This window comes from Aythya ferina (assembly GCF_964211825.1).
Source record: "Aythya ferina genome assembly, chromosome: 9".
NCBI classification, from domain to species: domain Eukaryota; kingdom Metazoa; phylum Chordata; class Aves; order Anseriformes; family Anatidae; genus Aythya; species Aythya ferina.
Window position 1 is genome coordinate 1,826,024 of NC_140305.1, and position 23,996 is coordinate 1,850,019.

General features: G+C 44.0%; 3 long non-coding RNA genes across 3 annotated transcripts in view; 1 reads left to right on the forward strand and 2 right to left on the reverse strand.

Annotated features, from left to right (window-relative positions):
* Window positions 1-19,651, forward strand: part of LOC311441528 — a 206,213-nt gene extending 186,562 nt beyond the window's left edge. The window contains exon 2 of the long non-coding RNA XR_014696017.1: window positions 17,032-19,651. This is a non-coding gene — a long non-coding RNA (uncharacterized lncRNA). The remainder of the gene's footprint in view (window positions 1-17,031) is intronic.
* LOC311441526 overlaps window positions 1-23,996 on the reverse strand; it is a 47,166-nt gene that overhangs the window by 20,077 nt on the left and 3,093 nt on the right. Inside the window, exons 3-5 of the long non-coding RNA XR_014696015.1 lie at window positions 19,901-20,349; window positions 19,431-19,663; window positions 17,029-18,546 (exon numbers count right to left, since the gene is read on the reverse strand). This is a non-coding gene — a long non-coding RNA (uncharacterized lncRNA). The remainder of the gene's footprint in view (window positions 1-17,028; window positions 18,547-19,430; window positions 19,664-19,900; window positions 20,350-23,996) is intronic.
* Window positions 6,149-17,025, reverse strand: LOC311441527. The gene is made up of 2 exons (XR_014696016.1): window positions 11,600-17,025; window positions 6,149-11,537 (listed from the first exon to the last, which is right to left on the reverse strand). It is a non-coding gene; the product is annotated as an uncharacterized lncRNA (long non-coding RNA).

The window sequence follows — 23,996 nt, forward strand, 5'->3', positions numbered from 1 at the left end:
GAAGAAAGGGAAAAACAAGACAAGTGATAAAAGTAGTCACTCACCACCTGCCACAAATAGATCAGTATCCAGGTACTCCCTGAGCAATGTCTGCCTTCCGTGAAACTTCCGTCCCCTCATTTTATATTGCTGACTATGACATTATATGGCAAAGGCTATCCCTCTGGTTAAGTTTGAATCAGTTGTGCTTATGTCCTCTCCTAACTTTTAGCAGACCCTCGACCTTCTCACAGTGGGGGAAGAAGAGAAAGCCTTGAAACTGTGTGAGCACTGTGTAGCAACAGCCAAAACAGTGGTTTGTTTAAGGCACAAATCCAAAATGTAGCAGTATAGGGACTGCTATGAAAAAAATTAACTCCATCCTAGCTATACCCAGAACAACAAGCTGCAGTTTTCACCTGTTATGCATTGGTAAAATCTACAGCACAAAATACTTCTGGTATTGCAGGTGAAGATTCATGCTAGCCCAAAGTTTGCCTCTTACTTGACGTTCAGCCCCTCAGAAGTGAAATCTCTCTGTGCTGAATATGGGGATCTGGAGTGCTGCATTGAGGTTGTGGACAGTGTACAAGAGGCTGTTGAACATATCCACAAGTATGGAAGTTCTCACACGGACATTACCGTCACAGAGAATGGTTTGTGACCAATCTGTTCCCTTAAGCTTCTGCTTCAGTTTCACTATGGGCTCTTGTTATTAGCATAACTACTTACATTGCAGTAGTTTCTCTAATCTTGGTTCTGTAATAAGCATAATCAACCGGAACCCTATGAGCTAAATCTATCTATAGTTGTGTTTAATTCAAGGAAGACATGTTGTGTGCCCTTATTCCAGGAGGTGAAGGCATGTGTTTGAGCACCTGGCCAATGACAAGTCAACACATGCTCTTGTCAGGCAGATTGCTTTGTGTTCTTGTATTATACAGACTTACCACATGAGACAGTTTTGCAGTAACATCTCCTGAATCCTGGAGATGTCTTTAGGCCTCTGAAGGAGGAAGAGGTGAGCTTCTATAGAGGGAATATGGATTGTAGGAAAGATCAGACGATATATGCTTTGTCTTCCCAGGTCGCTTTTAAGTCTTGCAAACAAGGACCACAAGCGTTTTTCCCCATCTCTCCCAGTCCTTTATTTCCCAGTTCCGCATCTGTAGCATAAAAACTGCATGTATCTCAGTTCCCAGTTTCTTGCTCCTTTGATGCCGCGAAATTCTATGTGCCATTCTGTGCTTCTTCCACTCCTCTGCATGAGGTTTGAACACTCTGCAACTTCAAAATGTAGCTAGAGCTGCTCCTAGCCAAAGGATGACTCTCTACAAGCCTAAAAATTCTGAGAGTCAGCTACAGTAAGGTCATTTTGATTTGTGGCTCATCAGTGTGAGATTCAAGCAGGCATCAGTTTCTGCACCTTCTGCAGAAATTAAATGTGTAGCACCGAAAGGCATGCATTTGATACTGTAAGCCACTATCTGGTGCACTAGTGATTTACTTGTGTGTGTACTGGAGATAGAGTTCATCTTTAGCATTCATCCCATTGCTGTGGGCAACTGACTTGCAGCTTACAGCCTTACAGAGAAAGGCATCCTCTAGAGTACTGATTCAAAGATCGAAGCCGAAATTCCTTTAAGTGGTATATTCTTTATTGCAGCGCTGGATGCATGGGGGATCTCTCCACCTATCGTGCATACCCAAAGCGGAAAGCAGTCTTGAATTTATACAATCAATCTATCAATATTCTACAAGCACCTATACATATTCATTACCTATCCCCGCCTTCCCTCGCTTCTCATGCTAATTAGCCTTTTGGCACCTTGCGCCTCTGTAGAGCCTCCCAAGAATTGTCGGCAGAGGTCTTCGGGACGTGGGCAGTGGTCTTTGGGAGGAAGACCCCGAGTCTTCCTCACAGTATACTTTTCACCTTTGGTCAGGATTCTGCTGAGTTGGCATGTTTCTTAATTGCAAGAGCTGGCTGTTGCTAATTCTTCCATTTGTTGTATCTTTATCATGAATTCCAATGTCCAGTTCGAGATTTATAGTCCTTACATTTGTTTCTCTGTCCGTCTGCCGCTTCCTTATCATGGGTTCCAGTGTCTTGTTTCGAAATATACAGTCCTTGTCTGGGGATTGTCCTTGCCTCCCCAATATCTCCTTATTCAGTACTAAGGCTCTATAACACCTATCTTCCCACTTTAGAGGGTACTGCTTGATCCTTACTGGTTGCTTTCCCTCCTTGAGCCTAATCTCAACAGGTGGGGCATTTTTAGCTCTCCCAGGTACATCAGTAGCCCATACCCCTGGGTATACCTGGTTTACAACTTCTTCATTAACTTTTCCTTCCATTGGAAGGTTGACTAGAGCTAAACTCATTATCTGTATATATTGTTGATCATTTACCTCCAGAGTAATCTCCCCTTTTTCAAATTTTATTGCTGTTCCTAATTGCTCTAATAAATCTCTACCTAACAGTGGGGAGTTAGGCATATTATATATGGAGTGGTAATTCGTGTTGAGAAAATGGTTGATATTAATAAAGGGGGAATTTTGGGAGTGTGGCCATGGGGGTTAGAAAGCCCCGTGGTTGAGATAACATTAGACTCTTAATGATGAGGCCATCAGGAATATAAAAGAGTTTAGAGGGAACAAAGAAGGGTGATTCAGGAGACTCCATGCAGTCTCCGTTTTCTTGTTCTCCAGCTGGTTTCTTGTTCTCCAGCCGTTAAGGCATGGAAGTTTCTGGGTGTTTGCTGTTGTTGTTATATTCAAAGTTGTTTGACCAACGAAAAGTTGTTTTTGAAAAGGACTGCTGTGGGGAGAAGGGTATAAGAGGGGAGCCTGCCCTCAAGACAAAAAAAGGCAACGCGATGTGATGAAGTTATGTCATCAATAAAGAAGCAGGAAAAAGAAGTGAAGAGGAACAGGCTGGCAGAATAGAGACCAGGACGGGAACAGACACTTTGATTGCCTCATGAAGATGGGTTCGGCCAAACTCAGCAAACCGCTCAGAGAAGCTCGTACTGAAAGTTGCTGGAAATGGATGCACTGGAGCTGGAAAGAAGCTCAAGCTGAGAGAAGCGGACCCGCACACATAACTGCCCCTCACTGGTAAGCAGTTGCACATTATGGGGAATCATACGTCCTTAGAAACTGATTCAAAGATCGAAGCTGAAATTTCCTTAAGTGGTATATTCTTTATTGCAGCACTGGATGCACAGGGGATCTCTCCACTTATCGTGCATGTTCGAACTAACAAACTATCTCATATTTATACAGCAAAACAATGAATATTCTATTAACATTGTATTAACATGAATACATATTCATTACCTAAACCCACCTACTCTCACTTCATATGCTAATTAGCTTATCAATTCTTGCGCTTGCGTAAAGCCTTCCAAGAATTGTGGGCTGGGGTCTTCGGGACGTGGGCAGTGGTCTTTAGGAGGAAGACCGTAGGTCTTCCTCGTGATGCACTTTTCACCTTTTGCTTAAAGAATGCAAGGCTGGCTGAATCAGCTGTTTTCCAAGCTGCAGAAATGCCGCGTTGGCTCAAGCTATCTCAAGTTTCAGCCTAACTGAGGGTCGGCAGATAACGGGATGTTTCAATTAACAAGATGCTTCAGCATAACAGAAGGTCGACAGATAACAAGATATCATCTATTTTGTTCTCATTAATTTTTAACCACAAGATTTATTCTATCCTAAAGTGAGTTTATACAATATCATTCCCCTCTTTTCTGGAAAATCTAGTAAATTCTTTTACTTAATATGAAAATTTTTCTTCCCACTCTTTATGATATGTACCCCTCAATACCTTGCCATGCACATTTGTCAAGGAGGCTAACATGGACATTCGTTGTAACAATTTCCAATTCCAAACAAGTAATACAAAAGACAATATTAAACTTATACCAACTAATATCAATAAAACAATAATTGGGTGACTCAGTGTGTTCAAAATCTCATTTGCAGTTGGCGACCATCTAAAGAGTGTATCCCACCAGTTGTGATTTGTGTCTTGTTTTACTCTTTGCAAAACTCTGCTTATTTCCTTTGTATCATGATGGACAGTGATTAGAGTCTTCTCTCCATTTTCCTGACTGCCTTTTAAAATTTTAATCAGGTCTTGGTGTTTTTATTAGTTGCTTCACTAGTGTGAGGTTCATCCCAATAGGTGTAGGTAATAACTTACGATACATTGTGTTGTTAGACTTGACCAGCTGGTGGGATACCACTGGTGCCAAATATAGAAAATCACACCCGACGATTCTGACAAAGTTACAAATACAGAAGTTACAATGATTTTTGCTATGGAGAGTTATGTTCTCCTTATCTATTTCTACAAAATCACAAGAAGTTCTTAAACACACACAGCCTTGACCAATATATACAAGCACAGTCTTTTGACTAGTATTTGGATGAATTTCAAAGTTTGACACACCTTGCTCCGTGTCAAAACATACATCCTGAGCATCAATTGTATTGCTTTCACAAATAAATCCTTGTTGTTCCCAGGTAACACATGATTCTAGATTTACAGACTGCCATTTCCCATTCTCCATCCGTGCCCATGTTCTATGCTCCAAAGGATAGAGCACTGTCTTCTCATGGTTTAATCCTAGTGCAATGATTGGGTGGATAACATAAACTGTGGCATTACGTACAAAGGTAGTAGCCATGTTAACAATGGGATCATAGCTTCAGCCAGAAAAATGCCTTCACTTCCTTCCCTAATGATCAAGGCAGCTGTTGCCTGCAACCATAACTGTGCTTGCATACAACTAAGAGCTAAGGATACATTATCTTGAACCATACTAAGTACATCTATTATTAGTTTGTGGTCTTGGTCTTCTGCATTTTCCCATCTCGGTAACACCTTTGAAACTTGCCATTGGCTAGTTCCCAATGCCAATAAGGATGATTGTAGGGGTTGTTTTAGTTTTGTCAAAAAACCTTTTTGCACCACTCCACAACATGGGGAATTCACCTCTCCAGGACTGTACCAGGGAATGGCAGAAACAAGACGAAAAGCACACTCTGAGGCACCTCATAACCACACTCTACCTACTGCAATACCTATCTCTTCCCAGCTGTTTTACTTCTGCTGCTCTCTGTCTCCAAATCAAATTCTTTTAACTGCCATGCAGAGCAGTGGTCCTCCAGGCACCATAGATTGGCGGTCTTCTGGGTTCCATAAAGCACATAAAGCAGTGCCATATTTTTTTTTAATTTCAAAACAGCAGTCTGCATCCCTCTGGAGATGAACAGTAGGTCAATCCAGTCACTGAGTTACCAATGCAAAGCTTCACAGTTCCAGAAGGCGCTCTTTCCTTTGACCGATTCCTTATAAGTGTTATCCACCACTAGCAAAAGCAATAAAGAGACTGCAGACAGGCATTGCCACGTTTGACAAACTTCATCTTTTTAATTTTATCATTTCAAAAGAGCAGTCCACTTACCTCTATACCTAAGAAGTAGATCAAACTAGTCACTGAGTTACTGAACAAGAACTTGACAGTTCCAGAAAGCACTGTTTCCTTTGACCAGTTCCTCCTAAGGTTTACCTGCTGCTGGAAAAAAGAAAAAAAGACTCTGTGCCAGCTGCCCTTGAGTACTCACCCAGAGCTTGATTATTCACCCAGAGACAGACCAGATGTCTTTTCCAAAATAGTCAGGACAATGTATTATTGCACTGATGGACCACCATATTAGCTACCATCACTAATTGCCAGGCAGGACAGCTCCAGGCCAAACACACACATAAAAAGGCACACTACAAACATCATGAATGAAACACAGGAAAAGAATTATTTATGCTATAGGAATTACTATAAGAATTACTCACCTGAGGAAGAACTGCATGCGAGAAAGGCACCTACTATTATATAGACTGATTTACTTTAAATAATCCTACTAGATTTTACCTTAAGTAGATATACTTATCTCTTTCAACTTGGAAACACATCAACCCATAGACTCTGACCCACACCCCAAAAAAGAACAAAAAAAAAAACAACCTGCAACTGACTGAAGGAAGAAAAAAGCACTTACCCCAAAGAGCAGCTCAGGCAGAAAGAGCTCTCTGATAGGACACCTGTGGCTCATGTATGTGAGAAACACTCCGTAGCCAATAACTTAGGCTCAGGCGAGGATCTCAGTGAAGTAGCAATTTATTTGTGATTGCAATGGCAGGCACCCCACAAGCAGGAGAGAGCGCATCTACTAGTTCCAAAACACGGTTTATATACTTTTTGATGACAGGACCCTCCCCTGTTTCCCCACTTGAGTGGGTAATCCAGGTTCACAATCTATTTGATGCCTCACAGACAGTGCATGGCCTTCAGTTGCAGGCTTGCTAAATTTCAAAATTCTTTTGACGTTTTTACTGCTTGAAGTGGTAATGTTTCTTCACTTATCTGACTTGACACTGTGATTTTCACCTAATTGTCCTACGGACAATTGTTGTCTGCATTTTACAAGGTCACCTGCTAAGCTTTCTTATGACTGCACCCATATCTCAGTACCAGATTCCCTCCTTCTAAACAATGTAACTCTGCAAAAATGACATTTATATTCCCACAATTCCCCCCTTTTCCCTTTTTTTTTTTTTTTATAAACTGTTGATTTTTGCAAAAACTCTTTTTATTTTTTTTTTAAGTGTAATTTGGTAAATATCTTCCTCTTCTTCACTTTATTTCTTCTCCATTTCCTCTAATATCATCATTTTGTCTGAGTAGGATGGTGGATCCACGGTCATTTGTTTCAATAATGCGGTTTCAATTAACCGCTGGACAAGTCCCTTTACACAGGGGATAATGCAACAGCCAATGGCTGTCAAAACTCCTGCTACTATGATCAAGGATGTAAATATGGACATTATCATCCCTTTCCATTTACCAAACCAAGATTCCAACCATCCTGTGATAGAAGTGTCTGCTCCCGAATTTTCTGCCAATTTTCATTGGCAAGGGTGGTAAGCCCTTGCAATGCTCTTGTTACTGTGCCATCCAGGGAAGTATTGTCAGGGATGAAAGTACAATAACGGTTGCCCAGCATCACGCATACACCACCCTTCTCCGCGAGCATCATATCTAATGCTATCCTGTTTTCCCAAGCCATTTTGCTGGTGGCATCTAGTTGTTCAGGGATTCCTCTTATCGCATCCCTGGTATAATTGATGAATCTCTGCTGATTATAATAGATATAATTAATCCAATCCACATTTTTATTGATTGTTACCCACCAGAACAGTGACTCAAACCCTGCAGCAATTTGATTTCTGGCTTTATGTTCATCTGGAACTCCTCTAGGTACCCCAATAGAATCTATGTATACTCTATCATCAAATGATATTCCTAAGCCTCTTTTACTTCTTCTGGGTATTTGTGATGTTTCTCTTTCAAATGCCAGGGTGAAGGGTATAGCTAATTGAACAAGTGCACAAGTGCCTTCCCAATTAGATGGTAGGGTGGACCGTAAGATCTTCCCTCCACCGTACCACCAGAGATCTGCCCTGGGGATCTCTAGTCTTGAGCAGTTTCCCATCAAGTGCTTGGTCGCACAAGGCAAATTTTCCCAGATGCTGGGTAGCACTCACACCCTGCTGTGAGAGGCAAGCTGTATGATTACCTATAGCTGTAGAGAATGCAGGGGAAACTGCAATATTGCTATCATGCAATAACAGCAGAGAGATTTACAGGCCTCATTTCCCCAGGCAGTCTTTTTTTGGTACAATGTAATCATACATTGCATCCCCTGGGAATCCTTGGTCCACCCCCATGGGAAGGGTACTATCTGGGCAATTGGTCATCCCGAGGCACAAGCATAGCAGTAGCTACGGTTGAGACTCTGGACGGTATATTTGACCCATTCTATCCAGGCATTCACATCCCCATACCCTGTTTGAATCTCAAATGTTTGAACTGCCACATTTCAGAGGGCATCCTGTTTTCTCTCCTGTTTTCTCCTTGAGTTTCTCCCTTTCTCTAATGGCAATAGAGGATCGTTTCCATACAGCTATTCCCAATCTGGCTGTTGGGTCTCTCCCAGTTATTTGTTCTCTCTGCTCAATTGTCGTTGGGCATTTAAATCTCCACAAGCTAACACCTCACAAGCATCAAACGTGACGGATTGTGGTACATAACCCTCTGTCACAGTCACCCATATTTTGATGGGGTATCCTGTTTTTGCTATTATCTGGTCATGCCTTTTCCAAGTTGCCAATTGACCGAGGCCTTCTCTGAGGCCTAGAATCACTAAAAACAAAATTAGTAATCGATTTTTCCCTGTCATTATTTTTAAACCTTAGGTTTCCAAATAATTATCAATACAAAGAATAAGATGTACACTACTACTATAACAATCCCCCCTTTGGGAGCCCTGCAATTCACTATAGGTCTGTCCTTTCTCTCAATCACAAGTCACACTCGTTAGTTACCTGTGAAAATAAAAGGTTAGTTTACAATTGTAAGCTTTTATCCTACTCAGAGTCCATTATGAGATTTTTCTCTTCGATTTCAACTTCCAACAAGTCTTCTGTAGGAACAGCTTCCCAGGTACTAGGGTCGGTAGATGCTTTCACTTGAGTATAGTGAGTCCAACCTTTTTCCACAGTTCTTATGGCTGTTCCAGTGGTTAGTAGTTGTCCTTCCCATTCAGGCTGGAGTTGACTCTTTCCAGGTCCGAATCAGGACCCGGTTTCCTGGGTGATGGTGGTGAATAGGGAATTCCAAACGTGGGGTTTGAGCCAACAACCCACAGGTCCTGAGAGATGACAAAGAAGAGGACAACCCCAGAATACAGTTCTTAAGAAAACTCTCTTGTTTTGAATTGTGGTATTTCATCCATTATGCCCAAATAGAGCAATTTGAACAGCATCTCATATGGTGAAATTCCTATATCCTTTCTTGGTGCTGTTTGAACCTGTAGGAGTAAGCATTTTACCCAAGGAAATTGGGTTTCTAACACTAGTTTAGTTAATTGCTTCTTTAATGTTTGATTCATTTGCTCCACCTTCCCAGAAGAGGAGGGGTGCCAGGGGCTGTGAAAATCCCACTCAATCTCTAAGGCCTGCTTTAACCCTCGCAGTAAAGCTTTACACTTATCCAGTCACATGGTCAATTAGGACAAACAAGTAACTCAGTCTACCTCTATACTTTGGAAAGGTCAAATCCCTGGCTCCCATCCCCCTCTAGATGGGTTACAGAAGACCTTTTTATTTACCTTTTGACATATGGTACATCCTCTGCATATGTGCTTCGCTAAAGTTATATTCCTACACAGACATACTTTCTTAGCACAACATCACACATTGCTTGCACCTCCCAATGACTCTTTTGATGTAAAACAGTTAATATTTGCCTCATTATCACTTCATTCAGCATTTCTCTCCCATCAGGGAGTATCCATTTTCCTTCAGACTTCATGGCTTAAAAAAAAATCTTCCTTTTAAAACTTTTTAGTTCTTTCTTAATTTTCAGCAATTCCCTGAATCCTCTCTGCATTTATTCTTTGTTTTCCTTCAGACATTAGATGCCTTAAATACCTGACTTCTCTTTCTACATATTGTAATTTATTTCTCAATACTCCGAAGCCCTGCTTTCCCAGAAAGTTAGATAACTTGTTAGTAGCTTCCTTCACAACTGTTTTCTCCTGTTCTGACAATAAAAGATCATCCACATATTTGTAACAGTAACACCTCCTCGGGAGGTTGGAATTGCTCCAAAATCTGTTCTAGAACTTGCCCAAATAAATAGGTGGCCCTGTAAACCCCTGAGGTAAAACCGTCCATCTGTATTGTTGCTTCCGCCCCCATTTCAGGGTCTTTCCAGTCAGAGGTGAGTATATCTTTGCTCTCAGGGTCTAAGAGCACTCCATTAACTGTTATTCCACTCTAACAATTTACTAGTTGAATGCCCAATTTCATCATCAAATCCCTTCCCAACAAATTAGTCCCTGCCTTGGGTACATGCAATAATTGCCCAGTGATCATTTTATCCCCTAGTCTCAGCTTGGTATCCCCAAAAGTGGCACTGTTATCCCAGCCCCTTCTACCCCCATCACTTTTTAGGGTTTCATTAGTTAATTTAATCCCTGATACTTTACAAGCCAGTAATGACCTAGCTGCCCCAGTGTATTGGGTTGGGTTCAATGGCAAGGTTCGCGGGGTTGGGGGGGGAGGGGGGGGGGGGGGAAGGGGGAAAGAGAAGATTCTTCTTCACGAGAAGAATTCAGAAGCCTCCCCGTGGCAGATAAGGGACAATTTCATCCGGCCCCAAAGGGGCCCACTGCTGCCCAGAGCCAAGCCATGAGCAACACAGTCAGTGCCTCTGTGAGAGCACATCCATGAAGACAAACAAACAAAGAAACAAACAAAAACCTGCTGCTCAACAGCAGCTGGGAGAGCAAGGAGCGAGAAACCTCCCCGCAGACATCAAAGTCAGAGCAGAAGGAGAGGGAGGAGGTGCTCCAGGTGGCGGAGCAGAAGCCCCCCTGCAGTCTGTGGCTCCTGGTGGAACAGGCTGTCCCCCCCCATCCCCCTCCCTGATACTTAGGAAACTGACCAAACACCACAGTGAATATACCAAAACTTCTAGACTGTTACTTAGATAATGCCTACATCCCCTTTCCCTGCTCATTCAACTTCAAACAGCTCTGTCAAACATTACATAACACACCTTTTAACACCTTCAGTAACTTTTTTTTTTTTTAAACACTTCTTTCTATCTTTCTACAGCCTGTACTTTCACCAAAGTCTCAGTCAAGGGCCGACTTAATTCCATACCTTTCTCCCTCCAGGATGCTGAAACAACATATCAGTATACCATATTTCATCCCATTTTCCTTCTTTCCTCCTTCTTCCACTCTGGATATTCCTATTCAAAGTGGCCAGCCTGGCCACACTTAGAACATCTTATCAAAGCCTGTCCCTGCTAGGATTCAGGCCACAACACAGGTAGCCTTCTTTGCCTGCCATTCCTCCATCTCTCTTCCTCTCCTTTCCATCTTGGCCCTGACTCCCCCTGAAGATTTTCTTCCTCTTTCTCCAACCCTCTGCTTCACTACCCATTGCACCGTCAATACCATTAGTTTCGCTCTCTGCTTTTCCTTCTCATCTCCCCTCCAGACACACACCTCCAGGGCCTCCCGCAGGAGGGTCCCCCAGTGACTGTTCACTACATCCCCCCACCTTCTGGAGCATTTTCTACGTATCTTGCCAGGCTTTAATCATACAATGAACTTTCAAGAGCCCTTGGGATCCTCAGGACTCATCCCTGAGTACTTTCTCATTCTGACCCCAAGTCTCTCATATGATTTCTGTGTTGCACACTATTATTATTCCAGCCAGGATTGGCAAGTGGGTATTTCTGCTCTGCCGGTATTACCCCTGGTCCTGGAGGATGAGCTCTTTCCCATTCTTGTACAGCAGCTCTCCTCCTGATCATTCCCATTTTTTTCCTTGTAAACAACATACTTATAGACATAATTCCCTTCCCCAAGAGTATAAGTCAGTTCGTAGGAAGTGGTCTAATTGTTCAGCTAGGCTGTTGGGGTCCTCGAATAAAGACCCCAACAGCCTAGCTGTCTCCTTCTTAAAAGTCCTAACCTCTCTGCTGGTAAGGAGGGGGGGTAGTTCACATAAGAGGATACACAGTTAGTGTTAGTATTGTTAGTATCAGGGAAGGCAAAATTCTCAATATATCTTCTACCTTGTTCTAATTCTTGCCAGAGCCTAGAGTATGATCCTTCTTTAGGGACAGTGTTAATTACAGTCCCTGTCTCCCTTCCTGGAGTGACTGCTGCTGCCACAGGTACAATATTAGGATTATAGGTAGCATAACTTGGCTCCTTCTCCAAAAAAGGAATCTTATTGTTTACACATAAATTTAAAGCCTGAATTTTCATCAGACCTGTATTTTGGCCAAAATACTGCTGTTTCCTTAATTAGTTCTTTTGTCCAGACTGATACACAATATTTAACCTTTTTTTTTTTTCTTTTACAATCTCCTCTAATTTTGGGATTATGTTTCCAATTTCTTATCATTCTTCAGGAAGAACTGTTGGTAGGCACTCCCCCAGGGATATCTCCCTGTCCCCTGGAACTCATATTTCCCATTTTTCCTAGCCCTAGTCAGTATGTTGCTACAGAAATTTCCCTTCTGCAGTGTACCACAAACTAACGTTCCGATTCTGGAAAATGGGGGTGTACTGCCAAGCACTTCCCTGTGCCAGGGTTACCGTACACCTATGAGTTTACCAGATTCCCTGGTGTACTTCCAAGCACTTCCCCGTGCAAGGATTACCGTACACCAAATTTCCCTAGTGTACTACCCAGCACTTTCCTGTGCAAGGATTACCATACACCAAATTTCCTTGGTGTAGTGCCAGCACTTCCCTGTGCAAGGGCTTACCATACACCAAATTTCCCGAGACTCTTCCTTTCTCTCCTTTATCTCATGCTTTGTCCAACTCCGGCTGCGTCCCTCACAGAGCTACGGAACGGCGGATCAGGACTCCACACTCGCTTCATACAGAAGTACGTCTCACTCACACATCACACAGAGTCTCACCCAACCCCCAAGGCAATACTTAGTATTTCTTACCTTGGTCTGTGCAGAGTTACCGGATCAATTCTTAAAAACCCGGAGTGCTTACCTTCTTCCCTTCTCCACTACTTCACAGATCCTGCCTCTTTAACCAGTCTCGGGCCCACTGTCAGCTTTCTGCAGAACTGCCACCATCGATGCACAGGACCACTGAAATCAGCGGGGCATGCCTTCCTGCTGCTGCAGCAGTGGAGCTCCCCAGTAGGTGACTGGATCCCAGACGAGCCCCCAAATTGTGAGAAACACTATGTAGCCAATTACTTAGGCTCAGGCGAGGATCTCAGTGAAGCAGTAGTTTATTCACGATTGACAATGGTGGGCGCACTGTGATTTTCACCTAATTGTCCTAAGGAGTCTGGTTGTCTGCATTTTACAAGGTCACCTGCTAAGCTTTCTTATGACTGCACCCATATCTCAGTACCACATTCCTTTCCTCTAAACAATGTAACTCAGCAAAAACAACATTTATATTCCCATGTATACCATCAGGCCCCACCCAGCATCCTGGCCCAATCACCTGGGAAAGAGGAGGGGCAAAGCACAGGAAGGGATAAAGAGAGCAGGAGGAGCAGCAGCTGTGTTTTTTATTTGGCTTAGCTCAACAGTGTGTGGAGTGTTACTAAAAACAGCAATTCCTGTGCTTTTACTTCAGTTCTGATCATTGAAATGACAATGTGACCAAGTAGGTAACGAAAACTGGTTTTGACTGTGATTAGCTGAAATTTTTATTTACATAGGTAGAAATAATCTAGGAGTGTAGCAGATTACAAACCACAAAAATACTATACTGAAGTGTAAAATGACTCACAGAAGTAGTAACGTATGTTAGTAGACTATCTAAAAAACAATGCAGATGGGTCCGAAACTATGCAGATGGGTCCAAAAAAGTCAACCCAATCAAGATATGAGAAGGGTACAGACATTCTCAAAAGAAGCAGGGAAAAAATAGTGGCACACTACAAGCTGGAAAGGACACTGTGCAGATTTAAGGGACCTGTAGGACCTCAGGAGGAGCAAAGCATGTAGGTCCTTAGAAAATGTATTTGGGGGGGGAGGGGGTCGGGTCAGGCAGGGACTAGGAATACTAAGTAGAAGAGAAAAGGAGTGTTGTGAGCCTGAAGTGTGTATAAGGATTGTAAAGAGGGCTCCTGAGAGGATGAGGAAACAAAGGGATAGCCGCTTACCTCTTAGAAGTCGTCCTTGATCTTCGTGCCACGGACATTTGTCTCGCATGCTCGGTGCATGAGTTTAGATGTCCCCGTCCGTTGAAGGCTTACCTCTGAGAAGTCCTACATGGCTCCTGCTGCGTTACTGATTTTTTTCGCCAGCAGGTGGTGGCAGAGGGCGCTACCGCCCTCATCCCGAGAACGACAGACACAGCTTCCCAAACAGTTTTCTCAATAATGGAAGCAGTGCGAACCGCGTGGAAAACCACACCCCACGTTGTCTCAGGGAGGAAATAACTGCTATGAGCAACATGCGCTTCCCAGCTAGGAAGCTGAGCAGCAATGTGAAGAACTACATTTCCCGGCATGCCATGGAAACCAACATGGCCGACAGTGTTATACATGTATATGGAGTGGTCATTCTTGTCGAGAAAATAGTTGCTATTAATAAAGAAGGGGGAGATGTGGGAGTGTGCCCATGGGGGTCGGCAAACCCCGTGGTTAATGATAACAGTAGACTCTTAACGATGAGGCCATCAGGAATGTAAAAGAGTTTAGAGGGCACAAAGAAAGGTGACTCCATGCAGTCTCCGGTTGCTTGTTCTCCAACCAAAGTTTCTGGGTGTTTGCCATTGCTGTTATTTGCAAAGTTGTTTGACCAATGAAAAGTTGTTTTTGAAAAGGACTGCTGTGGGGAGAAGGGTATAAGAGGGGGGCCTGTCCTCAAGATAAAAAAAAAATTAAAAAAAGGCAACACGATGAAGTTACGTCATCAATAAAGAAGCAGGAAAAAAGAATGAAAAGGAACAGGCTAGCAGAATGGAGACCAGGACAGGAACACTTTGATTGCCTCATGAAGATGGGTTCGGCCAAACTCAGCAAACCGCTCAGAGAAGCTCGTACTGAAAGTCGCTGGAAATGGGTGCACTGGAGCTGGAAAGAAGCTCAAGCTGAGAGAAGCAAACCTGCGCACACAACTGCCCCTCACTGGTAAGCAGTTGCGCATTATGGGGAATCATACGTCCTTAGAAACAAAGACTGTCCTGGTAACTTTACAGCTTATTCTCCTTATTAACAATCAGACAGTTTATGACCCTGAAATATGGGACCAAGTTAAGGTCAAGGTATGGGACTCTGCAACTAAAAACGACAAGGTTGCAGTGGAATTGCTTGGCACCTGGTGAGCAGTCTCTGAGGCCTTAAAGAGCTGTGTGGGACCACAGTCAGAAACGTGTGGTTTGCCAGACAGTGAGGGAGCTGTGGGCTCGTTTACTGCTACGCCGTGGGCCCCTCTGCTGCTACAGCCGTCGAAAGCTTTTGCTGTTACGCCCCCTGGTGACCTGGATGTGCCTTTTGACCCAGGCCTCATTGGCCTTGAAAAGGAGATGGATATGCTTTTCTTCGATCCGGGAAGAACGGGATACATAAGGCCCGAAGGCCGAGTTGCTTGACAACTTATAGCAAGACATATTGTTCAAAAGGAATGGAAAATGGAGACTGTTAAGTCATGGAACTTAAAGGATTGTTTGTTACCTTTTCTGATTGTATAGGCATACTCAGGTTTAGTATGTAAAAGCAATGTTCTGTATATTTAGAATGTTTGATGTTTGTGTGTACGTGTTGGTGGAGCGTAGACTCCCCGCACACCCAGCGCTGTTTACTTGCCTTTTATACCTTTGATAAATATTTCTTTTACAAATATTACTAAATTCAGATTGAGTTGAGACTTAATTTATAACAACAGGAAGCTCAAAACCCAAAGACCACGACTCCCAGCAAGCCCCTCAGGTCACCTGGCTCTGCGGATACCCCGGAGCCAGCCCCCAGCTTCCCGCCCTGCAGCCCGACGCCCCACCCCCCGCCCCGCCGGGGCTTTCCCTGCCCCAGCTGCTTCACCTGCAGTATCACGTTCCCAGCAGCAGGTGGCGGCATAGGGCGACGCACCACTACCGCGCATGCACGCCGGGCCCTGCCGGCTGTACTGCTTTTTCGCCGTCCCCTTGCGTGGAACCAGGCACGGCTTCTCAAAACGTTTTATCGTTAACACAAGCAGTGGGATCCGTGCGAAAAAACACATGAAAGCGGCAAAGAGGCACCCCGGTCCACTGGTGCAGAGGAAACAACTACCCTTCCTACCCGTCACCATGTTGCTCCTGGCTTGGAACTACATTTCCCAGCATGCCACAGAAGCCAAAGTGGCCGAATGTAAGCTCGGAGCCCAAAGACCACAACTCCCGGCATGCTGCGGGGCACCAATCTTGGCAATTACCACAGCACATGCGCGTCGTCTCCGCCTGCAGTACCTCCCTCTCGCCAGCAGAGAGCGACGCGCCATGCAGCGACTCTTCTACAGCACCGCTCGCTGTTCGACGCCGCGCCAGCCCGCTCCGTGCATGGGCGGAAGCAGAACGGCAGGTACGGCTTCCCAGGCCGTCTGCTCGTTGAGGGAACACCAGACGGAAACTACCAGAAAAGGCACCCCGCTCCACTAGCGCGGAGGAAGTACCTGCCCATCCTAAATGGCTCCGTGCCGAGTGGCAACTTGAAACTACCGTTCCCAGCATGTTGCGGAAACCAATGTGGCCGACCAGAAGGCCAGAGCCCCAAGACCACAACTCCCTGCATGCTCCGGGGCAAGATGCTCCTAGCCACCATCCCAGAGCCCGATCTGTGCTTCCTAACCAGCCGCCTACCCCCTGCAGCTTTCCCTACCCCAGCTCTTGGTAAACATTAACAAAGCAGCAGGTGTCTTGGTAGTGAAACCAGTATTGCTACTAGCAATGCATACCATAAATGTTTATTTAATCTAAACAAGAGATAGTCAAGATAAGTATTATGGGTATCTGCGAGATTATTGCTAGGTGAATGAATAGTTTGGAAACTAAGGTAAATACCATTGAAATCCAATGTAATCAGTAAAGTATCTAAGTAACTGAAAAAGGTAAATAGAGATAAGTAAAGGGACCAATCAGATTAATAAAGGGGCTGTGCTTATAGAAGATGGAATATACATTTATCCAATGAATATGAAGATAACTGATTACGAGTATATTATGCAAATGTATGTTTCTGAATTCTATAAATGTTTGCTGTGTGAGCAAATCAAACAAAGTTGTATTTGGGCAGACATGCCCCTAACTTCCAGCGCCAAATAAAAGCACCTTCATATATAATCACTTCGTGGTTATGTGCCTTTGTGAATGCTAACACAGCTGCCGATCCCGCAGGACCCAGCCTCCTCAACATCCTTCCATCCCCCATACCAGGGAGCCCCAGACCCTCCCTCACCTGCTCCTCCACAGCAGCCACAGCCCAGGTCACACTCGCCCATCACTCCCTCTGCACAGACCAGCCCTGGCACACCTGGCCCAGGGAGCAGAGACGGCACAGGCCTACCCCCACCATTGCTGCCCTTTCCCCCCCCGCCCTGTCTGGCTGGAATGTTAACTTTCCTGGCAGCAGCCCATACAGTGCCGTACTCTGTACTTGTAGGTGGAACAGCAGTGTTATCACACCAGTGTTGTGTCTACTGCTGAGCAGCAGTGGCACAGCATTGGGCCTTTCTCTAACCCTCCTAGGGGGTGGGCAAAAAGTGAGAAGAGAAACATCACTAGGGCAGCTGACCTAAACCAATCAAAGGGATATTCCATACCATGTGATGTCACACTCAGCAATAAAAGGTGGGAACAGGAAGAAGAGGGGAGGGGTGGGCCCTCGTTGGGAAAGTGTCAGGCCTCCTCTTGAACACTGGCTACGTGCGTTGAGGCCTTGCTTCAAGGACGTGGTCAATCATTGCTCATTTGTGGGAAGTAGAGAGTAATTTCTTTCCTCTACACTTCCATATAGCCTTCATTTGTTTTATTTGTTTGTTTTCCTCCCTTCTTTTTATTTTTCCCTTTTCCCCTCCCTTTTCCCCCTTCCCTTTTTATTTCCCCTTAGTTAAATTGTTTAGTTCATAATAATCTTTATTTAATTATTATTATTATTTCCCTTTAATTAAATTATCCTTATCTCAACCCGTGAGTTGTTCTTTGCTTTACTTCTCCCCCTCCTCATCTAAAGGAGGGGGAGTGAGAGAGCGGTTGTGGGGTTTAGCTGCCCAGCACGGTAAAACCACCACACCCCCAAAATAAGCTGCCCTTCATTGCATTGTTCCTAGCCGTGGTAGTACTCATTGAACGCGACTAGATCAAGGACATGCTATGTTACAGGTGAATCCGTGACCATGAGACCATTATAGTTCAGTAACCTGAATCCGACCAGACCCATAACAGTTCGTCAGCTACACCCCTTAACACAACAGTATTTCACAGGGAAAAACATATAGCCTAAGATTTCTCATCCCAAAGGCCTTGGGGGGCAGGCAGAGAAGGAACCCGAGACTCCTAGTACGTCTCCTGAGAATCGCAGCTTACAATTACTGCATGTCTTCTGGTCTCACAGGATGAGGCAGAGGTATAATTAATTCCTTCTACATCTTGCTGGAAAGAACTTTTCTCATATCTGTGACAATGGAAAAAAATGTTATGATCATGGGAGTCATTATACAAAGCCACACTCAATGAATTCACAATTACCGTTAAAATCACTTTTAATTAAATGCACCTCAGCAGCAATATTACCACTGCAAACATAGCACTGCAAAAAAATTCAACTCAAGATAAAGGAAAGAGCAAGCTAAAAGGACAAATAACGTGATCAAAGGCATCTGCAACAATCATCTGGTAGATGGTTGTCCACAACCCTCGGATTTCATGGTCATCTTTCCTGACAAATAAATCCTGGAAGAATAGAAAAGATACACAACATGTCCACAAAAACTTTTGGGGAGACTACTGAAAAGAATAACAAAAAACAAAAACAAACAAACAAACAAACAGAAACAGCAAGCAGCTAGTAAGTCAGTTTTGTTAACGGAGTAACACTGACATACTAGAAATTTCCACGTTCTATGTAGCCCCAAGGTGGTGCTGGGTACATCCACTCATATTATTAATGGGGTGACACAATGTAAAAGATAGTTAATAGACAAGGTACACCCAAGGCGCACAGATTGCATATTCCAGGCAACAAAAAAGGCACAGCTTGGCATCCAGTTTCGATCAGCTTGCATATGAGCCTGCTGATACATGAGTATATGCAACAAGCAGAAAAGTCTTTCACTCCACAGACTCAGTTTCATCTATATATATACAAACAAACATTTTAAATTTTATAACCACTTGAGTAACAATCATTAGCTACACCTACGCTTAAAGCCAGGACTCCACTTAAGTAGTTAAGTAAACATGGAGCCTTATATGTGAAACGCTGAAAATGCCCCATAACCACTGGGCATCTTTAAGCATACATTATTTTTGCACGAATGTGCATCTTAATACACAAAGAGGAGAGGCGAGGCAGACAAAGTTTTTAGAGATGTGTCAAGACCAGAACAACCAATGGGCAATTGTTCAGATGTGCAAAGCTCAGCCAAAACCTGCACAAATCCACTGAAGGAAGGAGGCTACCTACTTGTCTGCTTAAAATAACCTCTACAAAGAACATATTACAAAATAAAAAAATGAAACCATCGCCCAGCAAAGCAAACAACTGGAATACAAAGGGCTAAAACTGACAGCTGAGGTTTGATCATTTAGCAGTGTCAAAGGTCTTCAGATCCTACCTGACTTCTAGTGGATGGTGGTGTTGCAGCATAGAAATGAGGGGATTGGGAAGACTGCAGCAGGCCAAACGCAGTGCTGAGCTCCAAAAGGAGCTGGTGGGACAGCACTAATGAGAGTGAGGCAGGCTGTCAGCCTGCTGCACGAGCTGAAGAAGAGGAGTGCAAATATCCGAAAAAGGTGTTTCTTCTCATCCTTCATTTAATACACACCGTCTTTAAATCTGTGACATTTTCTTAGGGAACATATAGAGGTAGAGTTAGCAGCTCCAAGGACACTTCAGGATTTCAGTTCTTTTTATAGTTAGCTGCTATCCATACAACTGAACCAGTTGAAATAGAGAGTTACATTAAAAATTCTGGATAATAACAAAAGTATGGGATTATAAATGCATGGAAAAGAGGTTAAATGATCTCATTCATTTCCCATTTCCCCTGCAAACTCTATGCTCAGCTCCTCTTAACTCACTTACCTATCCAAACACAGGGCAGACGCATCAATTCTCATCATTCTTGGTAAAAAGATGACATTTTCATGATTGCTGTCAAATATCATCTCTTTCCAGCATAATTTTCTGCAAGCTATGCTAATTCCTCCAGGCTTTTTAATATATGGTAGAAAGTTCACTGTTTTATCTTAATGGCCTTCTCAGGGGGAGTCGCCGAGCTGCTCTCTCTGATTCGGCTGTCTTCATAAATATAAATATAACAGTACTTCAGCTATGCTTTATGACAAACTATGCAATATATGCTTCAGCTATGCTCTATGACAAACTATGCAATATATGCATTGACTTCTTACATAAGTAAGGAAAGAATTTGTAGACAACATCCAGAAAGCATTACTTTGTTAGACATTAGAGTGGTGGAGCAGAATGACAATGCTACACAACACTGTACTCCTGGGACTGTACACAGTTTGCTGGAATACAAAAAAAAAAAAGTAAGGTCACTGTGGAACAAGTTCATTCACTCCATTATTATTGTGAATGACAAGAATATTTTACTAAGCGTTATTTTAAACCCATAGACATTTTTGGATTTATCTCAATTTGGCTTCATGAAAAAAGAAACTTGCAGTACAAAGATCATTTATAAAAGCTTTAGCAACTGACCTTTTTTGACATGGATTTGGTAACCTTTCTGGAGGGTAATATTCATCTCTTTCCCCCTACCCCCCCCCAAAAAAAAAAAAGCTTAAAGACCAAAAAATGGGACTTCTTGGAGGTGTGACTCCCTTTTTCACCTTACCTAATACACACTGTTTCTTTGCTATGTTAAACTTTCACCATGGCTGCATAACAGAGCCTCACTGATATTGTTTGTCTGTGAGTTTGATACCTCCTCAAATTGAATGAGACGAGCATTTTCTGTTGTGATGGACATCAAAACCAACGATGTCTCTTGTCAGCTGTGGAGTCCTGCTGGCACTATCACCAGCTCTCACACAACCCCCTCATTTTGGGATCCACACCATCCATCCTCAGCAGTGGGAAGTTCTTCCAGAGGCAAACACACTGCTATTCGTTCCTAGGTGGAGCTGAGGCTCTGTAAGGCTTTCCTTTTTTATTTCCCAAGCTTAAACATAAAACATAAGCTCGTGGGGCTGGGGGAGGGGAGGGGAGAATCCCCAAATCAAATCCCAGCCCCAGCATCCCACAGTGCTCTACTCTCAGGCCCATCAATCTACAAATGCACACAATGCTACAGACTGCGGCGGGCAGGTCCTTCAGGGCAGGGATATCATAATCTTTTCAGGTGATGTTCAGCTCCCTGAAAGGGCTGAAATACCACATCCATACTCCCTTCTCCTACTTAATTCCAACAGGTGTAGTCAGGGGAGCAGGACCACACCAGCACTCCCTGCTCACAAAGCTGACCGCCTACCTCCAGGTTTGCGTCATTTCCCTGGATTACTACTGCTTCTGACACATTCCTGCTACAAAAGCATAGCTCTGTGGCATTAAGCAACCAAATGCGTGGATTGTGCTGTGCGCAGTATTTTGTTCCACACGCTCCTGTCCCAGGCCAGTTATTTAATCAGCTAGTGAACTCATGACTCAAGCAAGCCTCTTGCTGGGTAACCAGCTTCTAGCCTTGAGGGGACACATGAGAACTTCCGACTTTGTTTCCTGGTAATGTTTGAAGTAAAAGCAGCAAGGAAAATCCCTGGAAGAAAAGTCTTCCATGAGCTGAAGACCAGCAATATCGCAAAACCGCTATGAAATATTACAAAGGCAGAATGATGGCTGAGTCAGCCCACTCTGACCAAATATCAGTAACCTCCCAGAGGTCTTTCTGTTTGCAAGAGCCCATTTTTGAGATACTTTCGTGCAGCTACCCTAGTGCATGCTGTGTGTTTCTCAGGCCACCTAAAATTCTAGAAATGCAACAGTTCTGGTTTTCCCACCTATTATCAATACCATTCTTTCAAGACAGTCAAAAAAAGTAATTTATGTTTTTATTTGGTAGAGTGAAATCACTTTCACTATTACTATGCTCATGGCTTGGACTGGCGTATGTTGGGAATTGGCACAAAGGGCGTGGACATGAGTCCGTGGAACAATTGTTCGATCTGAGCTTGCTTTAAGCAACCAGGAGTAGGCCTTACCAAATCCCATGGCCTGCTGTAGCTGAGCAAACCAAGCTACCAGGGCAACTATGAGAAGTGCCCACGACAGCGTTCCCACGTCGCCCAATTGAGGAATTCAGAAAAATATTGTTACCAGCAGCTGGCTTCAAGGACAAGATATACGTGACTGCTAATCACAAGGGGGTTGTTTTCTTGCAGTTGTTTGTCTGAGTGCTTTTGACCAATAATCTTGTGTAAAACACTATCCGCCCCTGCTAAGTTCACTATAAAAGTTAGGCTATTCGGGCAATAAAAGGGAGCATGATCTGACTCTGCTGGTGTCTGTCGTGCTTTCGGCCGTGCGTCCTCTAACAGGTGTACACTTTGTTGGGTTAAAAACTGGCTGGGTAGCTGGGCCCAAAGAGTTGTGGTGAATGAAGTCAAATCCAGCTGGAGGCCAGTCACTAATGGAGTCCCCTGGGGTTCAGTACTGGGGCCAGTCCTCTTTAATATCTTATCGATGATCTGGATGAGGGGATCAAGTGTACCTGCAGTAAGTTTGCAGATGACACCAAGTTAGGTGCATGTGTTGATCTGCTTGAGGGTAGGAAGGCTCTGAAAGAGAATCTACATAGGCTGGACTGATGGGCTGAGGTCAACTCTGTGAAGTTCAACAAGGCCAGGTCCTGCACCTGGGGCGCAACAACCCCAAGCAGTGCTACAGGCTGGGAGATGAGTGGTTGGAAAGCTGCCTGGCAGAGAAGGAACTGGCAGTGATGGTGGATAGTCAGCTGAATATGAGCCAGCAGTGTGCTCAGGGAGCCAAGAAGGCCAACAGCATCCTGGCTTGTATTAGAAGCAGTGTGGCCAGCAGGTCTAGGGAAGTGATTGTCCCCCTGTACTCGGCTCTGGTGAGGCCGCACCTTGAGTACTGTGTTCAGTTTTGGGCCCCTCGCTACAAGAAGGACATCGAGGTGCTCGAAAGAGTCCAGAGAAGGGCAACAAACTCTTGTCTGGAGAACAAGTCCTACGAGGAGCAGCTGAGGGAGCTGGGATTGTTCAGCCTGGAGAAGTGGAGGCTCAGGGGCAACCATATTGCTCTCTATTAAGTACATTAAAGGAGGCTGTAGCGAGGTGGGGGTTGGTCTATTCTCCCATGTGGCTGGCAACAGGACGAGGGGGAATGGGCTAAAGTTGCACCAGGGGAGGTTTAGGTTGGATATTAGGAAGAACTTCTTTACTAAAAGGGTTGTTAGGCATTGGAATGGGCTGCCCAGGGAAGCTGTTCAGTCACCATCCCTGGAGGTCTTTAAAAGATGTTTAGATGTAGAGCTTTGTGATATGGTTTAGTGGAGGACTGGTTAGTGATTCTGTCACTAAAGTCAGCTGGAACTAGTACAGAATTATAAATGAGAGATCTTTTTTTTTTTCTTGGATAGCATTTGCTTCTAATACTCATGCCAGGACCAGTTTAAGGAATCCACAGATTCCAAGGGATGAAGGCTTGCCAATACAGATTCTGTCTTTCTGATAATCTCTCAATGGAGCATTTCTCCCTTTGGCATTACTGGAGTAAGGACAACAACTTGGATTTCAGAGAAGCAAGGTTTGCAAGGATAGGTAGTATCTTGAGATAGATGAGATTTCAGGGGTACAACCTTGATACCTACCAAAACCTAAATTCCACAATGCTGCTTCTGCAATCTGAGAAACAAACTCTTTTGCCACAGATGGGCAGAGATATCGGACCAGCGCAGAGGATCGTTTCAGGAGTCAGCAGAAGTAGTAACGAGAGAGCTGCATCCCTGTGACAGATACCTGTGCCCGAACAAGCTTTCCTTCTGCTCACAGAGGAAAAGAGCTAGCATCCTACAAAAAGTTTTGCAACTACCGCTTTGGAGTGTTCTCAGTCAGCTTGTCTGTACTTCAGCTTCCCTTTGAAGGAACTGGAAAAGCACGTAAAAACCTCCTTCTGGTAGTTTGGCACTGACCTGCAA